Genomic DNA, 18,466 nt, shown 5'->3' with positions numbered 1-18,466 from the left:
TCCTAAGATGAGTGCTGTTTGATTCTTCTCAGTAAAATACCTAAAACCCACTCACATGTGTGTGTGTATGTATAACCTGTTTGATAATGATTATATATGCGACTGCATTCACTCCTGTTTTTTAATGTGCACAATCCGCATTTTGCATAGAACTTTTCTAAGAAAACAGGCTGTCCTTTGGCCTTTGTAAGCTGTTTGGATGCATGTCATTTTGGTAATCAGTGGTGACAGCTCAAGTATTAATCAGACCGTACTTCCAATACTTCAAATTTTGACTCAGAGTAGAATGCTACTCTTCTTGTCTTTGTGTGTTTCCTTGGTAAATTATCTTTTGTCTACTTTGGGGGTTTTCAATGACTTGTACGTTAATCTCAATTAACCCAACTAATGGGAATTATATATTACAAAGGCATACTTTTACCATGCAGAAGTCTGCATAGTTCTTTACTGTTACATTGCCTTGATCCAACTAATCCACCTTTGAGGCACTGAGCTCTTGATTCACACTTAACGGAGATAAAATTTGCACTATAAGAATTTATCTTTCTGCTTTTAGAATTATATGTTGCTATTCTTTTTTTTTTCTCATGGTGGTGGTGACTATATCTATATCTATATCTCTATATATCTATATATAGAGAATATATATGTTCTCTATATATTTCTAGAGAATAGCAGGCCTGCATATGGGTGTCAACACCTCAAAAACCCAAGAACGAACCACGTATTATTTTCTGTGATTTCTTTGTAAAATTCATTCCCAGTCGATTGGCATTATAATTCAGCCTACAGATCTCTAATGGCACCAGGAGGCAGACTGGTGTCCCTAACGGTAATCACACTCAGTGGTTATGTAGCGTCTCATACTTTACGGAGCACATTCTTATTGTATGTAGAGATTCTGCTGTTTCCTTGGACTTTCAAATTGATAAATACTCCTTGTAATTAGATGTTGCTGTGACTCAATACGAGAAATACACGCAATTTGGGATGTAGTAACTAGATAATCACCTTCAATTAGAAATTTGTTTTGTGTCTAAAAATCCAAGGAAAACGCGGATCTTGCAAGGGTCAGTAGCTCTGAGAATCATTTCCCCTAGTTCAAGCCTTAGGGTTTTCTTTCTCTTACCCTGCTCCCTTGTCTCCCTCATTTAATGGCATCTTATTAGGTTTTAAATGCTTTGTTTAGAATTCCTCTCTAAATTAACAGAGTGCCTTGTAATTGCTTAGGGAACTGTCTGTAGTTAGCAAATTACTTTAAGGCTATCATTATTATAGACTTACCAGAGCTTTAATGCACCTTCATTTATATTATAGGGTTATATAAATGGCTTTATCAGATGTTAAACTGTAAATGTTTATCAAGCTGAAAAAGTGATAAAATCATCACCATAGTCTTGACAGTAATTTATATAGAGGGCCAGTAATTAATCAGGCAGTTAAGTATATCTTTGGAAGTGCTGTATGATCTTCTGGGAAGAGGGAGAACATTTGTACATATAAAGAAGAGTACACAGATTATGTTTTAATCAGCTGAATGACAACTTTTTACTTGTGCATAATGGGAATATTAAAGATGACTGAAAAATGGCAAAGTAACTTAGTAACTTTCTATATCTTCTTTGAAAGAGAAATTGCACATTATTTATTTAATCTGTCAGTTGGAAAAATCCCCAAGTTAAGGGAAGAGTTTAGTTTTCTCCCTAGCTCATCCCGTGATACAATAGCGTTTTCCCAGTCCTTGCTCATACTCCATTATATTTCAGCATTCCTTTCCCATTCCTTTGGACCTCACTTTTTTGAATAATGAAAATATCCACACTATCTTATTTTGTGTGTTTTGGAATAGCTGTCTAATTGCCCTTTAAATCTAGATATAGTCTCAAAGAAATAGTCTTAGTTTCTATGACTTTCTAAATCTCACTTGTCCTCCAAAGCATGGTCGAGACTTAGCTACTTCATAATCACTCTTATAAATTCTCTATTTTTAAAAAAACACTCTCTGAACTCTTGCAATATTTAGTCTAAACGACCACCTTAGGACTTATGCTATACTATATCTTCCATTAATTTTGAACTTGTTTCTTGTATTTAATCATAGTTAGATGATACTTTAAGTTAATTGAGGGTAATGATCTTTGACTTCTGTCTCCCTTTAATTTCCTGGCACTGTGATGAGCACGTAATAGGTACTTAGTAAATACAAATACCTAGTACACTTTGGCATCTGCAACTTGTCCCTTTAATATCTGATTTTTATTTCCTTTTGAATTTAAATAAACAGCTAGGAAAGCAAAGCCACCTAGCTGTGCATCCAAGGCAATCTACTTTGTTCTCTCCCAAACAGTTTCTTCCAGATAACATGACTTAAGGCTAAGTTAAATAAAATATAGAGAACATATTTGTAGATAGTACTGCTTATCCAGATGTCCAAAAATGGATCGGGCGGCTTTGCAAAATAGTTAGCTGTTTTCATTGGAAGGAATCAGTTGAAGGTTCTGTGGTACATCAGAGAAGTGAAAAAGAGGATTCCTTACATTTTCAATGGTCCTTTGTAAGCTGCAGTTCCACCAATGTATGTGTCATGGCCTTTATTTTCCTGGTGTCCCGATTAATTTTCTTGGATGAAAATACTGAGAAAATTAGAAGAATTTGTCTCCTTGTAACATACACAACATGTTATTCAGATCAAACTACTAGTTTGGGAGGTAGAAATCACTACCTTTGACAGAGGAATTAACTTTGGCCCTCTGCGTTACAGGGAGAAACCGACTAAACCTTTTGTCTTCATTTTATTGTAGCATATGTCACGAATGATAGTTGTAATCTAATCAAGGTGATAGGCGTTATTGAAAGATCTACCATAGAAAGCAAATAATTATAATAATACAGAGTTTCAATACTTTGCTCAATATCTGAGGTCAGAATGAATATGACTTTGAGGAGCAATGAATAAACAATTGCCTTACCAGAAGCATGGCCGGAGGAGTAGCCTTTCTTACAGGGAGGACTTGTAAGCTAGAACCATGGAAAAGACACCACCATCCCATTTCACATGGCCTCCGAGTCATTCTGAGTCTGAATATAGCACACATCCCGCGGGGCATACACACCACATATTGAAATCCACTTCATTGATTATCATTGTGCCTGATTTTTTATACCCTTTTCACTGCTTGCCTATTTGATTATCAGAAGAGAAACACAGGTGGCTTTGATTCTTTTTCAATCCTTCATTTCAGTGGTGGAACAAGTAGAGAGAAACAAGTTGCCAAAAACAAACCATGTTAAACATGGAAAAGTATAAAAATTAAAAAGAATAAAGCCTTATTTAGAAAAAAAAAAGAAAAGAGAATTTATGATCAAAGCACATGCCTAAGTGGAACAAACCTTGTCTTTATTCTTTTGCCAGCAGAAATGAAGTGGTGCTTTTACATCTTGGGCCTACTTTACTTGCTAGGAAAGCAGTATATTATGATTTAAGGGGAAGGGAAAATTTTTCACTCATGAGGTCCCACTGAAGCAACTGAGATTGCTCACGGCAGTGCCACATTAATAGTTCTCTTGTGAACACCAAATATTTTTATACCCCCTGTAAGCATCTCCCGACAGGCTGTAAGTCTTTAGCTTCTTTTCTCAGGGAGAACAATAACTAGGTACTGACTTGATCGTTTTTTATTATGATCAATCACGTTATGATTTATTCCTTTGTGTATGCTGTATTAGTTTGCTCAAGCTGCCATAACAGAGCACCACAAACTGGGTGACTTAAACAACAGAAATGTGTTGTCTCACAGATCTGGAGGCTAGAAGTTTTAGATCTGGTATTGGCAGGATAGATTCCTTTTGAGGGCTGTGAGAGCGAATCTGTTCCATACCTCTAGCCTGGTTTTCAGTGGTTTTGCTGGCGATCTTTTGTGGTCCTTGGCTTGTGGAAGCATTGCTCTGATCTCTGCCTTCATCTTCACATCATTCCTATGCATGTCTCTTTGTCCAGATTTTCCCGTTTTATGTGGACACCAGTCATATCAGATTAGGGCCCTCCCTAATGACCTCGTCTGAACTAATGCATCTGCAATGATCCCATTTCCAAACAAGGTCACCTTCTGAGGTACTAGAAGTTAGGACCTCAACACAGAAATTTAGGGGAACACAATTCAATCTATAACATACACTGTTCATAAAAATAGTCATATCCAGTCAACTTAAAGGAATAAAGCTTATAATTAAATTGTCTGAGTGATCCTGTTGCTTGCTAAGTCAATTTCATTTGTTGCTTCCACATGTTCTCATTTTAAATCAGTTCCTTTAAATGAAGAACAATGGGGATTTTCAACTCCTGAAATACTGTCTCCTTTATTTGGAGCTGGAGTCTGAGTAAATTGTTCAGGCCTGGTTTCTCTCTGGGGCTCTGCTGTGCTCTCAGCTAGGGGCCTCCTAACGACCAGACACTCTGCTATTTGAAATCTGGAATAGAGCACATGAGATGCATTCTGTTAAAGTGACTCAGACTGCTAACTCATTCTGCCCTGTCGAGATTACCAGCCAAGCTGCACCTTGGAACACTGTGGAGGGAAAAATACTAACATTTTCCTTTAGCATTCAGAGCACAGATCAGAATGAATTTCTAAAGTCCCTGTTAAACTCCTCCCTAACAAAAGGGAACATTTACTCAGTACATAGTGGAGCATCACTGAACCATTGTAACTGGTGATTTAAGACTGAGCGAACCAGCCTAAAATCTAGATTACTGATTTTAAGCACCAAATGTGATTTCTCATTGTTTGAGCTTGGAGTTTTTCAGAGTTCATGATGAAAGTAGCTCTAGAACATTTGCCTACGTTATTTTATCATAGAATGCATAGCAATATTTTGGGAGAGCATATGTTATTTTTATTTATCATTTTCTTCAAAATGTCAAACCTTACACTGAAGGTGATTTTTCAAAGCCATCTGGGTAACCAATGGAACTATGTGCAACCTCTCCTCCAGGTTCTCAATTAAAAGTGTCTCCATTTCCTTTTTGGCCCAGTTCTTCCAAACTTCTTGCTAAGAAGGAGTTAACATTTAATGATGAGCATTTATCTGTGTATCAAAGAGTAAGGATTTACAAGCATTATCTCATTTAATCCTCCCAACAACCCCATGCAGTAGAGGTGCTATGATTTCCCCTGCATTCACTAAGATAGCTCTAGCAACTGTGACAGATAAACCTCAAATCTCAGAGACTCAATCCAAAAGTAGTTCAGTTTTTACTCGTGCTACAATCCAGTTTGGTGTTTCTGATTGGGTGGCCCGGGGTGATTCAGAGACCATCTTTAACACGTGCCTCCCAAGATTGCCTGGGAACATTCCATCGTATGTGTCAAGAGGAAGAAGAACTTGGAGGGCCAAAAGGTGGAGGTTTTTATGGATCCAGTCTGGACAGAGCATCCATCACTTCTGCTCATGTTTCATTGGCTCAGTCACATAGTCACATGTAACTGTTCTTCTAGCCGTACTTCTCTACAGATGATCATTTATTTCCCTAAACGGTACAAAATACTTCAGTACAGCTTTCTAGCTCTCATTTTGCAGCAGGAATGAGATAAATTGTGATCTAAAGTGTAGAGATCATTATGTATTATGCATTCTTTGGCATTGGGTAGTGGCCTGGTCCTTTCTCCTCCTCCGAAATACTAATAAAAATACATTCAATAGAGAAGGTAGAGAGAAGAAGTATAGAAAACACAGAGCCTGCCCCAGGCATAAACTCTCCTCAGGGTCCGGTAATCCCCACTGACTTTCCTGGGCAACTGTGCAGTGGGAATGAGATAATGAGATTAGATGCAATGAGGACATGGTCTCATCTAGAGGCTGCAGGGAATTTAAGTGACGCTAGCCTCAAAAATGGCTGTTTAGCTTGGTGCAGAAAGGGAGGAAGCTGTGGGAGGAGTTGCTTGCCATTCTAGGAAGCCCAAATATGGTTGATTGGTAGTACATGCACAGGGTGCAGTCAGTGTTCCATTAAATGGTATTTTCCTTGCTGCATCTCTAGTGGAGAATGGCTTTACATGATTTAGATTTATATGCAAACATGGATGTGTATTATTCATTACATCCCTGCCCTCAACATGTTTGTGCATCTGCTTTTGCACCAAGGGTGTAGAACAAAATAGAGCTGCAATATGCCAACCTAGAGTTCCTGATGTCATAATGTGTTGGGTCCAGCTTGTTCCCTTCTCACTGCCTCCTCTTCAAAATAAAATGGTGTTTCAATTATGTACTGCTGTGTAGCAAGCCATCCCCAGAACCCAGAGACTTAAAACAAGATATTATCTCTCATAGATCTATGAGTTAATTGGGTCCAGCTGAGCAGTTCTTGCTCAGTCTTTCTCATGCAGTTGCAGTCAGATGGTGTTCCACTGTGAGCTCAGTTGGGACTGTCACCTGGCTTGGGTTTCTCACAGCCTGACACTTAAGTTCTGAGAGAGAGAAAGAGACCCCCACAAGAGCAAGCTTTCTAAAAGACTCGGGTGGAAGCCGTGCTTGTGATGCAATTTGAAATGTCTCAGATTATCACTTTCATCATATTCTATTGTTCATGCAAGTCTCAAAGATCAGCCCAGATTTATGATAAGGGCAACCAGTACTGGTGTGCTGGCAAATGTTTAACAAGGTACACACACATGTATATGTATATACACACATGTTACTGACATAAAGGATATATAGCACACAATTTGCTAATAATATATCCTTTATTATAAATTACATACAGTCATTGAATCTCACAGAATCAGTTAATTTTTGTGCAACTCTTGCATTGCGTTGATGAACGAGTGTAATTCAACCAATAATGTAGTCGATATTTTTATTTTCCTTAGCAAGAAAGTGAAACGATGACAACTTTTATCTAAACTTCACCTGTTTATCAACCATATGAGTGACTTTGCTGAATTAAAGGATAGTTTTCAAATACTGGAAGAACATGTCCTCAGGAGTTTTTCTGGGTTTTTTGGTGGGGGGAGAGGAGTGCTATTTACCATGAGATGACTAGAAATACAAATCATCTTTAAGTTTAGCCTGTGTAATTAACTTTTTCTTCATTACTTTCCTAAGTTTAGACCAGACAAAAAATTTCTCTTTTTTGTAAAGAGGCAGATAGTAAATATTTTAGACTTTGTGGTCAGAGGCAAAATTAAAGATTTTATGTAGGAACTTAAATAACAGCTCTTGAAAGTGTTTAGCTCAGGGGCCGTATTAAAACAGATAGTGGGCTGAATTTGGCCTATGGGCTGTAGTTTGCTAACAGTTGCTCTAGACAATCGATAAAACAAGCTTTGATGTGTAGCGTTTGCCAATTTTCATAGTTTAAATACTCTTGACATGGCCAATTTTCAGCTGCCAATGTGATATCAAAACAAGAGTTGGAAATAGTTAATAACACTGTATTGTATAATTGAAATTTGCTAAGAGAGAGGATCATGAGCATCCTCACACACGAAAGAAAGAAAGAAAAGGAAAAAAAGGTTATCTTCATGTTGTATACTTTAACTATATTACAATTTTGTCAAAAAAAATGGATTGGAAAAAAATGCGCAGAAGCATACCATTATGTATTATTTCCGCCAGACAGATGCCATAGATATAAACAACCTCAACAGCATAGATAATAGTAAATGTAAAATAATTAGGAAGTGATAAGTTTTAAGAATTTATGACTTTTGTCTTAAATATAATTAATTTAATCTGAAATATGTGATTTAATTTTTATAATGACTATGTTTAATTTGCAAATGAAGGGTTTGCAAATTTCCTGAAAATTTTACAACTGTCTCTCACCGATGTGTACATTCGGCTCCAGCACAGCACTAGGAATTAGAACCCAACTTTTGATGTGAGGAGCATGTGCATGTAGGGTAGGGGAAGGAATTGAAGGTGGCCATTTTTAGAGACTATATACCAAAGAAAGGTATTGCGTCTGGTATCCAAGGCTGTGTGATTAAGTCCCAGAGTTTTTTCTATAAGTCTAGGAAAAGTAGAACCTTAATTTATGATTCATAAATTACTTATCTGGTTTCATGCACTTTGGTCGATGGTATCATCTTTCTGGCAATTAATAATCTTAGATTAAAAGTAGGTAGGGCCACCCTGCAGCTAGAAATAACAGGTTATGTGTACAGTACGAAACAGCATTGAAAAATTAGTCTTTATGGTCTTTCATATTTGGACGCAAAATGTCACAGCCACCCCTGCCTCCACTCATCAGCCACCACATAATCTGGGGACTCAGGCTCTTGCCCCGGAAGCCATTTCTCTACAACTCCGCTCTCTTCTACTCAGCTGGACACACAGAGCTTGCTCTCTCCAAGAATGCATCCTGGATTGTTACCACTTTCCTCCTGAGCTTCATGCATCATGGGCTGCACTAGCGAGTTCTGATAACACTCTTTGGACCACATGATGGACTTTCCATATCATTTATTTCACTCCCCATCTTTCCTTTCCTTAGTAGGTTTGCACAGCTGCTCCCTTTTCCATATGTCCATCTGCACCTTTTCAGAAACTCTGCTCCATTCTTCACTGCTACTTCTCTTGCCTGGGTATTACCACACTTTCGTCTAGTAATTACCATAATATGTATTTGTAATTAAAAAGCCAATAAAAAATCTTTCCATATGTCATCAAAATACCTAAGGCTCTTCGTTTAGATACGGTATTTCTGGTACCTCTGTCATCTTATTTGGGGACTTTCCCTTTAAGTTTACAATCACGTTAGGGGAAATGGGAATATTATCAGAAGACATTTTGAATAAATTCATGTATTATTTCATCTTAGAAAAATAAAAATAGTACATTTCTAGACCTTCAAAAGTAATAAGGCAATTCTGTTTTATTGAAATCCTTTAGTAGGAAAGATAGATCAACCCTTTCCTTGTGAACAAAATAGAGTATCAATGCCCGCTTTTCTGAGACGTGAGCTCTATGATATTGGTAGATTCACCGCTTCTCTCATTATTGCCCTTTCGTAAATGTTGGTATTTAGAAAGCTTATAAATAGGCTTCAGTTCTAGTCATTTTCATCATCCCATAAGATGACAAAGAAACCAGAAAACAGCCTGTTAATTTAATTTATTCTCAACTTTAGCACTGCTGAGAGAATTAAGAGATAGCACTTCACAAAATATATCTGACAATTTGAACTTTTTTCATAGCACACTAATTCTCTTCTGCATCTTTCTTTATGAGAAGGGAAACCCTCAGGATATAGTGATATGCTAGGATGACTGCTCTTTCACTCTGTAAATACATTTTTTAAGTGTACTATAATGTCATTTTGATAGTTTAATTTCTGGAAGGATTTGGCTAATTACATTTTTAGGAATGTGCTCAGACCAGTTTTAGCTGCCTGGCGTCACTGTTAATAGCAGCTGTTGGTTACCTTTTCTCTTGTTTATCTTCTCTCTCTCTTGTTTTCAGAGATATTGTGCTGATTTGGAGACCTGACCTTGGTTTAAATTAGTTTGTCTGTACTGCTCATGTGAATTATATGCAATATTTTAATAGTTAATTACCTCATTGCATCAACTTGTCATAGAAAAGCAGGCTGTGAAACAAAAGGGAAATTGTTACCTTGTCTTGTGACAGAGGAACCTATACAAAAGAGAAAAACAGTGGAATGTGATTGTGTTAGTCCCCGCTTCCTATCCATGTAGGTAAATGCCAAATTGGTTCCCTAAGTAACAAGGGCTCTTTTTTTAGTACACATTGAAATGAAATCATAAATTTATACCAAAGAGCCAGTGGCAAGGCAGAGAAATAAAAAGACTCAAACAAAGGAAAAATTTAGGATAGTTACATTTTAGAATAGACATTTTTTTTGTTGTTTCTTAATCAACAGTGATTGCTAAGGTTGGCTGTGTTGAGTCTGTTGGAAAAAAGTGGGTTTTTATAGACCGGTGGTGCCGCCTAGTGGTGAATAAAGGAAAACGGACCAGATGCTATACTAGGATTTGGTTCTTTACAATCGTTTTCTTTTATTCCTTCAAAAGAATAATTTAATGCTCCTTGTATTAATAACAATGTGCTAGTCAATACCTTGAATAACTCAAATTTAAAAAATAAACAGAATAGGAGCCAATATTCACTGAGTGTTTATTATGTATCATACATTTTATTTTTAGTTTCTTAGTGAACTTCTATGACTACCATTTGAAATAGGTCTGCTTATTATTTATATCTTATAAATAAACTGTAAAAGAGTCTTCTAGAAAAGGTAGTTCATGACATTAAGTATTTATGGCTATGTTTTGCTTTCCAATATTTAAAGATTTACTTTGAACTTGTAAGAATTTACAGTGATAGGAAATTATAGAAAGTAAAAAGACACCTGGATCATCAGATTAGAAATGTTCATTCATAAATCTGAAGGAATAGACAACTGGGAAAGTTCATATTTGTGTATGGTATGATATAGTTTGAAAAGTATTATAATATTTGCACATCTCAAGGTAATAAATTTGTAATGAGATAGTGTCAGTTCCAGCAGGAAAAGAGGGACCATTCAATTAGGATAATTTGAAGGAAGTCTAATAATGTGGGCCATTTTATTCGGTGAAGTCAGAGTGAGGGATACTATAGGAAAGAGAGTAGTATCCCAAGAGTTACCACCCTAAGCCTGAAATGAAAGGGAGGGAAAAGTTTCTAGAACATGGAAGGAGAAGGTTGAAAATAGAGGGTCACCTAGACAGGAGCCTTTGGTCAAGGAAAGGCCATGTTCAAGGTTACCCCAAACAAAAAGGAAATGGAAGAATAAACCATCTGCCCTCATTCTCCTTCTTCCTTCCCAGCACCTGTTAGGGCTTTTCATTGGCTGAAACCAACAAGAAACCAGAGGCTGGAAGAGACTCTCGGTGTTGTTCCTAACGTCAGTGTGCTGTGGCAGAGACAGTGGAGGGGGGTGGAGAGCGACTCTGCAAGGACAAAAGGAAGACAACTCACAGAGGGATGTTCAGTTAGAAGGGTCAGCTGAAGCACCGAGGCATTACGCAACCCTTCCCAAAATGATGTGTGCGATCATGATACAAAATTTTCAAAAGAAGTAGATGAAATCTGGTTATACTGCTTTTAAGTTTCTCACCATCTTAGGGGGAATAAAATGATTGAAATTTGGAAATAGAAAAGAAGAGACATTTTAAGATGTGTGTCTCTCATATGATTAAGGACAAGAGGGCATCAGTCCCCCACCTTGAACTTGGCAGTGGGTTCTGGAAGGCCCACTTCAGAGAGTCTCATGTGTGCCCCTTTCAGTTTGGGAACACAGTGGACATGTGTTTCCCTCTTGCCTACAAACTCTAAGGGGTGAGAAATGTGCTGACTGGCTGTGCTGACAGTGAGGCACAGGCTAGCTAGGTGGCTATGTGGAGTAGCCTTTACCACAACAAAATTGTCTGAGTAGTAGATGCAGCAGTATTTATGATAAACCAGATCTGGCCATGTGCGAGGGAGATCCAGTGTATATTTTTTATTGATCCTGCACAAGAGGGCCGACTTGAAATGAAAACAAAGCAGATCCCATCTGAGAGAAGCAGGAGGCAGAGCCAGCTTCCTCAAGGCTGGGGAAGTGAGGCATAGAAACGGATTCCAATTGTTCAGAAGCACAGGGAAGATAGGAGATGGGAGCTCCCACAGGTCCACACAGAGCCGATGAGGGTAACCTGCCTGTGAAGAGCAGAGAGCGCAAACAGTGTTTAGGTACTCTGGAAAGTAGCCGTCAGGAATAACTTTCCTTCTCCTCTGACCTCATCTTACTTTCCTGTGCTCCAACCCGAAAGGGGTCAAGAACTAGAGTTAGCGAGATGAATGAAGAGTAGAAGGTACAGGTGGGGAAAGGATGAAGAGGAGATCACACTCGCTCCCACCAGCAATGGGCCTCACTGGAGGAGGGTAAAAGCTTGATTCTATAAAGACTGCAATTTCGATTGCTCAGTTGAGACTTTACCCTGTGAAATACTTGAGCTTTGTTACCTAACAGTGTCCAAAAGAAATCATGGGATTTGCCTGATATTTTTTACATAGTATCAGGGCAAGAATGAGCCCCATGGCACGATCCTACAATTGCACCTTGTGAGTCCTCCCTGCTCTACATATCTGTATATACCTATAGAGAAACATGAGTTCCTGTGTTCTCTAAAATAAGGAAGGCAGTCTCGTTTCTTCCCCCATTCCCTATATTCCTCCCTGCCAGGTATTCAATCCTTCGGGAACTTTTCCTTCTTAAAAACCTCCTTGATTTTAACTATGTGAGACTTGCTTGGAAGTTCAATGGAGAAAACAGGGAAGGAGGGAGCAAACAATATGATTTTTCTTATGTTTTTTATCTCCTAAGGATATCCCCGTGCCTTCAACATTTTGATCATGTGAACTCAAAATTAAGTGATTTGAAACTGAACCATACTTGACAGGAAAGTGTGTTAGTGTCAGCATGTGTATCAAAAGCTAACATGTCCTGGGCCAAGTTTCATGGCATATTTTAAGTACATTATATAAAGGGGAGAAAAAAGCTTTACTCTCTGAAAGAGCAAGAGTACATCGTTAGAACTTTCCAATTATTAGTATTTATATATATTTTGCAGACAAAAGTAAAGTATATGAAGCTTTCTCTTTTTTATTTAATTAAGGCTTATTTACAAGTTTGAACTTTTGATATTCATCCATTATTTGACATTAGTGTTTTGATTTTTGCAAACTTGCTTCCATTTTATATTCTTGTATGTGTCGGGCACTAAGATAGTGCGTGAATTTGTTTTTGTTGCTAAAGAAACAAGTAAACATGTTAACAGTTAATCTTCCAGTAATGGAATCAGAAACAAAAAAATCTCAGCAACTTACAATGCTGTTCAGAGATATTTTTCCGCTGCCTGTTGTGAGAAGTTAGGGTATGTAAAATAAATGATGTATGGAGCTGTAGGAATGCGACTTTTCCAGACTACCTTATGTCTAAGGAACATTAAACATAGGGTTCTCGTTTAGCAAATAAATAACCATTCATTTCAATGGCTGCATAGTCTGGACTTTCGTGCATATTTTTGCAAAGATAAGGAGAGGCCATTAGGGATTTAATATAAAATAAATCGCCAAGGGGTCTTCTTGTAGTCCTAGTCTTTCTGCCACATGGTGTGTTACTAATGTGCATAAATGGGCTTAAATGAATTTGTTATCTGTATTACATTTGCAGTATGTATATATTTATATATTATTTTTTAATTGTGTTTAAAAATAAAACATTAAATACATCATTTTGGAGAGATGAAAACGTAGAATGCGTAAATCAATCAGCTTCAATTAGTATTAAAAATGTCAGTATATTAGATTTGCCCGTGGGTGTATTACCCCACAGAGTTTAATATATTTTAGTTTTGTCATCGATGAGGTAGCCATATGGTTAATTTGTCACTTTTTAAGAATAGACTGTTACAATCCAAGCTCGATTAATGACATAACGCTTATGCGCCATCAAAAGTCCATGTTTTCGTTGTTTTATTGATGCCCTAGGTCAGATTCTGAACATCATCTCTATGCAATACTGATGGCTCCGACTAACCAAGGAGCTTTGCTGCTTTGATCTCTTCTCAAGTTACCATATTTAAGTACAGAAAGAAAGTGGAAGGAAATGTTCTTTATCATATTAAACGATTTGATAATGTTTATTATTGTATCCACAAGGTAGTTGCTGTAAGCGTTTACCTTTAGACTTTCTCTCTCTTTTTTTTTTACTATAAGTGGAAATTGTATTTTTTACAGTGATAGATGAAAATTAATAAATTATAATCTGGTAAAATTTAAAAGTTAGATGTGATCTTATTTAGATTAGATTCTGGAATGATTTCAAATGGTTTTGCTAACATATTTTAAAATATAGCTAATCGTCGCATAAGAATAGCTTTAATGTTTGCCCCACAGAAATAGTTCTTATTAAAGAAATTTTAAGCAATTAGTTACTTAGTAATGCCAATGAATTTCTATTACTTTTCATGAATAACTTGCTAAGTGATGTTGAATTATTGTAACCATACTAAAATATAGATATTTTCTATATCTATTTTATATGTCAAGCATAGACTGTGGCACAAATATATTCCAATATTATTTTCTGCTAATCAATTTTATTTGAGGCTACCATTTTCAAAAGAGCAAAAACTTTCTAAATTACATGTGACCAATATTTCCTTTTTAAGCAGTCTTAATGCAACACTATTGTAGAAATATACAGTTAAAATATTTATTGGTAACTATTAGACCTTGGTTAATAGCTTTTATTCATATTTGTTTCTAAACACAAGTGAAATCACTGTTTTCTAATCTAATGCAAGGAAAAAGACAATTGGCAAGCATGGGTATGTAACCTCTACATTTGACTGGTAAGGAAAATACTGCTTATTTTGACTTCTCTAAATTTGACCCATTTATCATCTGAGGGTTGTTACTTTTGCTTTTTATCACTGTTTTACTGAAGATGTTTATTGGGGCATGGGCTTTAACAGCAGGAGGTGTTTTTTTGAAAAACGTTAAGTATAAAATATAGCTTGTGACATTCATATGTTATTCAGTGTTTGTTTCCACTCTTTGACAATGTATGCATACAATCTGACATTTCTGAGTAATCTTAGATAGGTGAAGCTTGCCCTTGATTCCCTCAATCCAGAGGAACAAACAGAGGGGCTGAGGTTCACCGCCAAGGTTAATTCTATGTCTGGAACAGTAGGGCCCACTGACCTCCTTTTTCAAAGCACTGATACAAAACTTATTTAACCTCACAGAGGTTAGCAATCCATTGCCAAACAGCAACTTTGGGGTAAGAATTAAAGGTAAAGAAGAAGAATTAGAAAATTAATTTGCATATTTTAAATTTAAAATAATGCCCATAAATGACAGTAAAAAAAAATTACCTCATTTCCATTTTGCTTTGCTGTTTCCAAATAAATGATCCATCGTGTCTCTGATAGAAAAAGAGAGCCTGGGATTCTAATTCTTGAATCTTTGATTTCTCGGCCACTGCAGCTGCACATCTCAAGTGAGTATTTGCCATGTAGGGGACATTTCAAGAAAATAGGCATTCAGGCAGTGGCTCTCACCTCTTCTGTGGTCAGTGAACTATTTCTAATACAAATTTTTTGTACATGTCACATTTAAGTTTTAATAAGTTATAAACTACTAAGCAAGGCAGTATTGCTTTTAACACAATTGCTACTAAACAAAAGAGTTTATGGTATCTATAAAGATATTCACAGGGATCACACAGTTCTCTTGCTTGCCCTTCTAGTTGGAGCAGAACTTTTACTGCCCAGATCATCTGGCTTAATGTACTCATGGGTCAAAGTTCTTTAACTTTTTGATATACACATGCTTTTTCTCCAGACCCAGCATGATGTAACATGGCACCTCCTGTGTTGAACTTAGAACAGATTATGCTCACCTCCTACTCTGGATCTCATATCCTTCCCTGTTCAATATTTGATTAAGGCTCTGTATTAACGATCTGTGTGCTCAATTGTGGCAAAAATAAATTGCACATCGATCAAAATTTGGCAACATATCTATGGCTCGCTCCATTCATTGAAATCACTGATCTTAAATTTTGATCACTGTCATATTCTGAAGTCTTCTTCCCTGGTAACCTGGATGGACTGCACATGACTCTCTAAGGAGTTTTCTTGCCAAAGCTGGTGGCAGGCAGGACAATGGATTAGGTCCCTTTTCCTCTGAGCCTTTCCTGACATTGGCGGTTACTATAATATGGACGAACCTTGAGGATATTATGCTAAATAAAATAAGCCAGTCACAAAAGGTCATAGACTGTATGATTCCACTTATATGAGGAATCCAGATGGTCAGATTCCTAGAAACCCAAAGTAGAATAATGGTTACCAGGGGCTGGAGAAAGGGGGAAATGGAGAGTTGTTGCTTAATGGGTATAGAGTTTCATTTTGCAAGCTGAAAATTTCTAGAGATTGGTTGTACAACAATGTGAATATACTTAACACTACTGAACTGTACACTAAAAATAATTAATATGCTAAATTTTGTTTTTAAACCGTAATTAAAATTTTTAAAAAATTTTAAATGCAATAATTATATTGAATCTCAAGAAATTCAGTTCCATGTAGCTTTATATATATTGGATAGGGGAGGAAAGGAATCTCATTCTGAGAATGCCTCTCACCCTACGTGTTTATTATATGAGTGAAATCTGTAAAAACAAACAAGAAAGCAAAATTCAAAGCAAAAAAGTGAGATATGACATAAAGAGACATATGCAAGTAAAACCTTGACTTTTGTATAGAGAACATTTTGCCTATATCAGTGATAAGGTAGTATTATAAACAAAGGAAGAATGCAGATTAGTGAATATAACTTCTAAATTTCCAGACTTTAGGGAAATAATTTTTAAAATAATGATTATCTAGTTTTATTTCTTTTGAATAACAATAAATAAGCACATACTATATTTTTGTTGTAAAACATGCAAACATTAAAAAAAATAGCTGTAATTCCTCTTGACTATCACCTCAACCCCAAACCAGAAGTAATTGCCAGTTTCGTATGTCTTTTCTTTCCAGTTCTTTTTCTGTGAACTTTCATATATATGTACCTATAAAAGTGTATATTATTTTCCTTATATAGAATAGTGAAACAAAGAAAATAAAGAAATATATTCTTTCTGACCAGATAACTTCTATTGCTATTTTTAACATATAAAAGTTAAAAAATTTTAAGAGTGCACAAATATCAAAATTAAAAGTATACCTTTCTCTCTGTCCAACCTCTCTCCAAAGAGTAGCACTATTAAAAGCTTGTGTATATGTGTGCACTTGTGTGTGTGTGTGTGTGTGTGTGTATGTGTGAGATTTCATTTTAGAAGCAATCTTAATAAATGGAATACATGATTCATTAAAAGTACCATATTTGGGTGCTGTTAATGAAAGTTTATTTTTACAATGAACAAAGTATTTACATTTCTCTCTCCTTCCTTCAACTGCCATTTTCTGTTTTTTCTCACTCTCTCTTTCTCAGACTTGTTTACAGGAAACCATAGGTACTAAGGTCACATCACTTCAGCAACTGAAAACATTAGATTGAATCACAAACTAAGACAGGTTGAGTCATGAACTGTCTCTGAGTTGAGGTTTATCTTCCAGGCTGTTTTGAGATATAGTGATGTCTGCAAAGTTGCATTTTACAGAATAACACAGGAGGGACCAGAGATAAGGCAGAAGCTCTTTCAACAGCAGGGTCTGTGTCTCATGCTTAATTCCTCTCAACGTTGGTCTGGGTCTTAACCTGTGTGGTGACCTTTGCAGAGTTAAAGTGCTTTGGCAGTATGCAGATGCCTTTGAAGACCATTGCCATTGGTGATAGCATTATCCAGAAGATAGACCTGCTTTTAGACACCTGTGTGCCCAAGATGCCCATAGCTGACTCCTAGATGGAATTATAGTTTATGGAAATTCATTCTGGAGGTTGGCCAGAGCTGTCTCTTGGCATCTGACTACTGGAGCTCAGCCAACTAGTTGTTCATTTAAGCCCCATTCCCAGGTAAGGCCTGTCTTTTGTCTCAGCCCTGACCACGTGTTAGCACAGCAGGAGGCCACGACCGTTTCCTGCCTTGGAGGCTGTTTTTTTGTCCTTCTAGTAGGTCTAGATCAAGAGACTGATAATTTGGGGAATAATAATATTTGGAGACTTATCAAATACTGAGTAAATCTTGGACACTGTACCTTAAAATTTACTGTGAATTGTCCCATTTCATTCTTAAGGCTGCTCTATAAGGTAGTTACTATTAACAATCCCATGTTATAGAGCAGATGTCTGAGGCTTACAGTGGTCATTTAAATTGATCAAGGTCACTCAGCTACAGAAGTGGTGGAGAAATGAAGATTTATGCCTAGGCCTTTCATGGCCAGAGGCTGAGACTTTTATCACCACCATATTGCCTCTGGGTATTTTCTGAGTGATAAGGCATATGGCCCAAGTCTGAATTCCTGGCTCTGCCTTTCACTTTAGGAGTATGTTTATTTATATTCTCAGAGTTACAGTATCTCATCTCTAAAAAAGAAATTTTAAAACCTACTTCATAGAATTGTTTTGAGAATTTAGTGAATGTAAAATGCTCAGTAGTTCTTGATACATATTAAGTATTCAATAAATAGCAGCTAGTCTTCTTAAAATAGGTCTTATTAAAATTAAAAAAAGAAAACTTGCTTGGCTCTAGAAAAAGCAATGCATTGTCAAGGAAGCCAGTTGGCATCATATCTGTAGCTGCCTAAGCCCTTACTGAGTAAGCTACAGTATTTTTACATGCCTATTCCTTTTTGAAAATCAGACTGGAAGGAATATAAAATCTGCTGAAATTCTATATGTGTTGTATGAAGCAAAGAACCTTGAAGTAGGAATTAAAAACTGGAATTGTAAACCTAAATTTGTG

At 36.7% G+C, this 18,466-nt stretch overlaps 1 protein-coding gene across 7 annotated transcripts in view; it reads left to right on the top strand.

Annotated features, from left to right (window-relative positions):
* The window catches only part of PRUNE2 (prune homolog 2 with BCH domain), a 214,459-nt gene that overhangs the window by 62,639 nt on the left and 133,354 nt on the right, over positions 1-18,466 (top strand). The window lies entirely within an intron of this gene.

The sequence above is a fragment of the Pteropus medius genome, unplaced genomic scaffold (assembly GCF_902729225.1).
Source record: "Pteropus medius unplaced genomic scaffold, Ma_sr-lr_union100, whole genome shotgun sequence".
Lineage (NCBI taxonomy): Eukaryota > Metazoa > Chordata > Mammalia > Chiroptera > Pteropodidae > Pteropus > Pteropus medius.
This window is presented reverse-complemented; position numbering and strand designations above follow the sequence as displayed.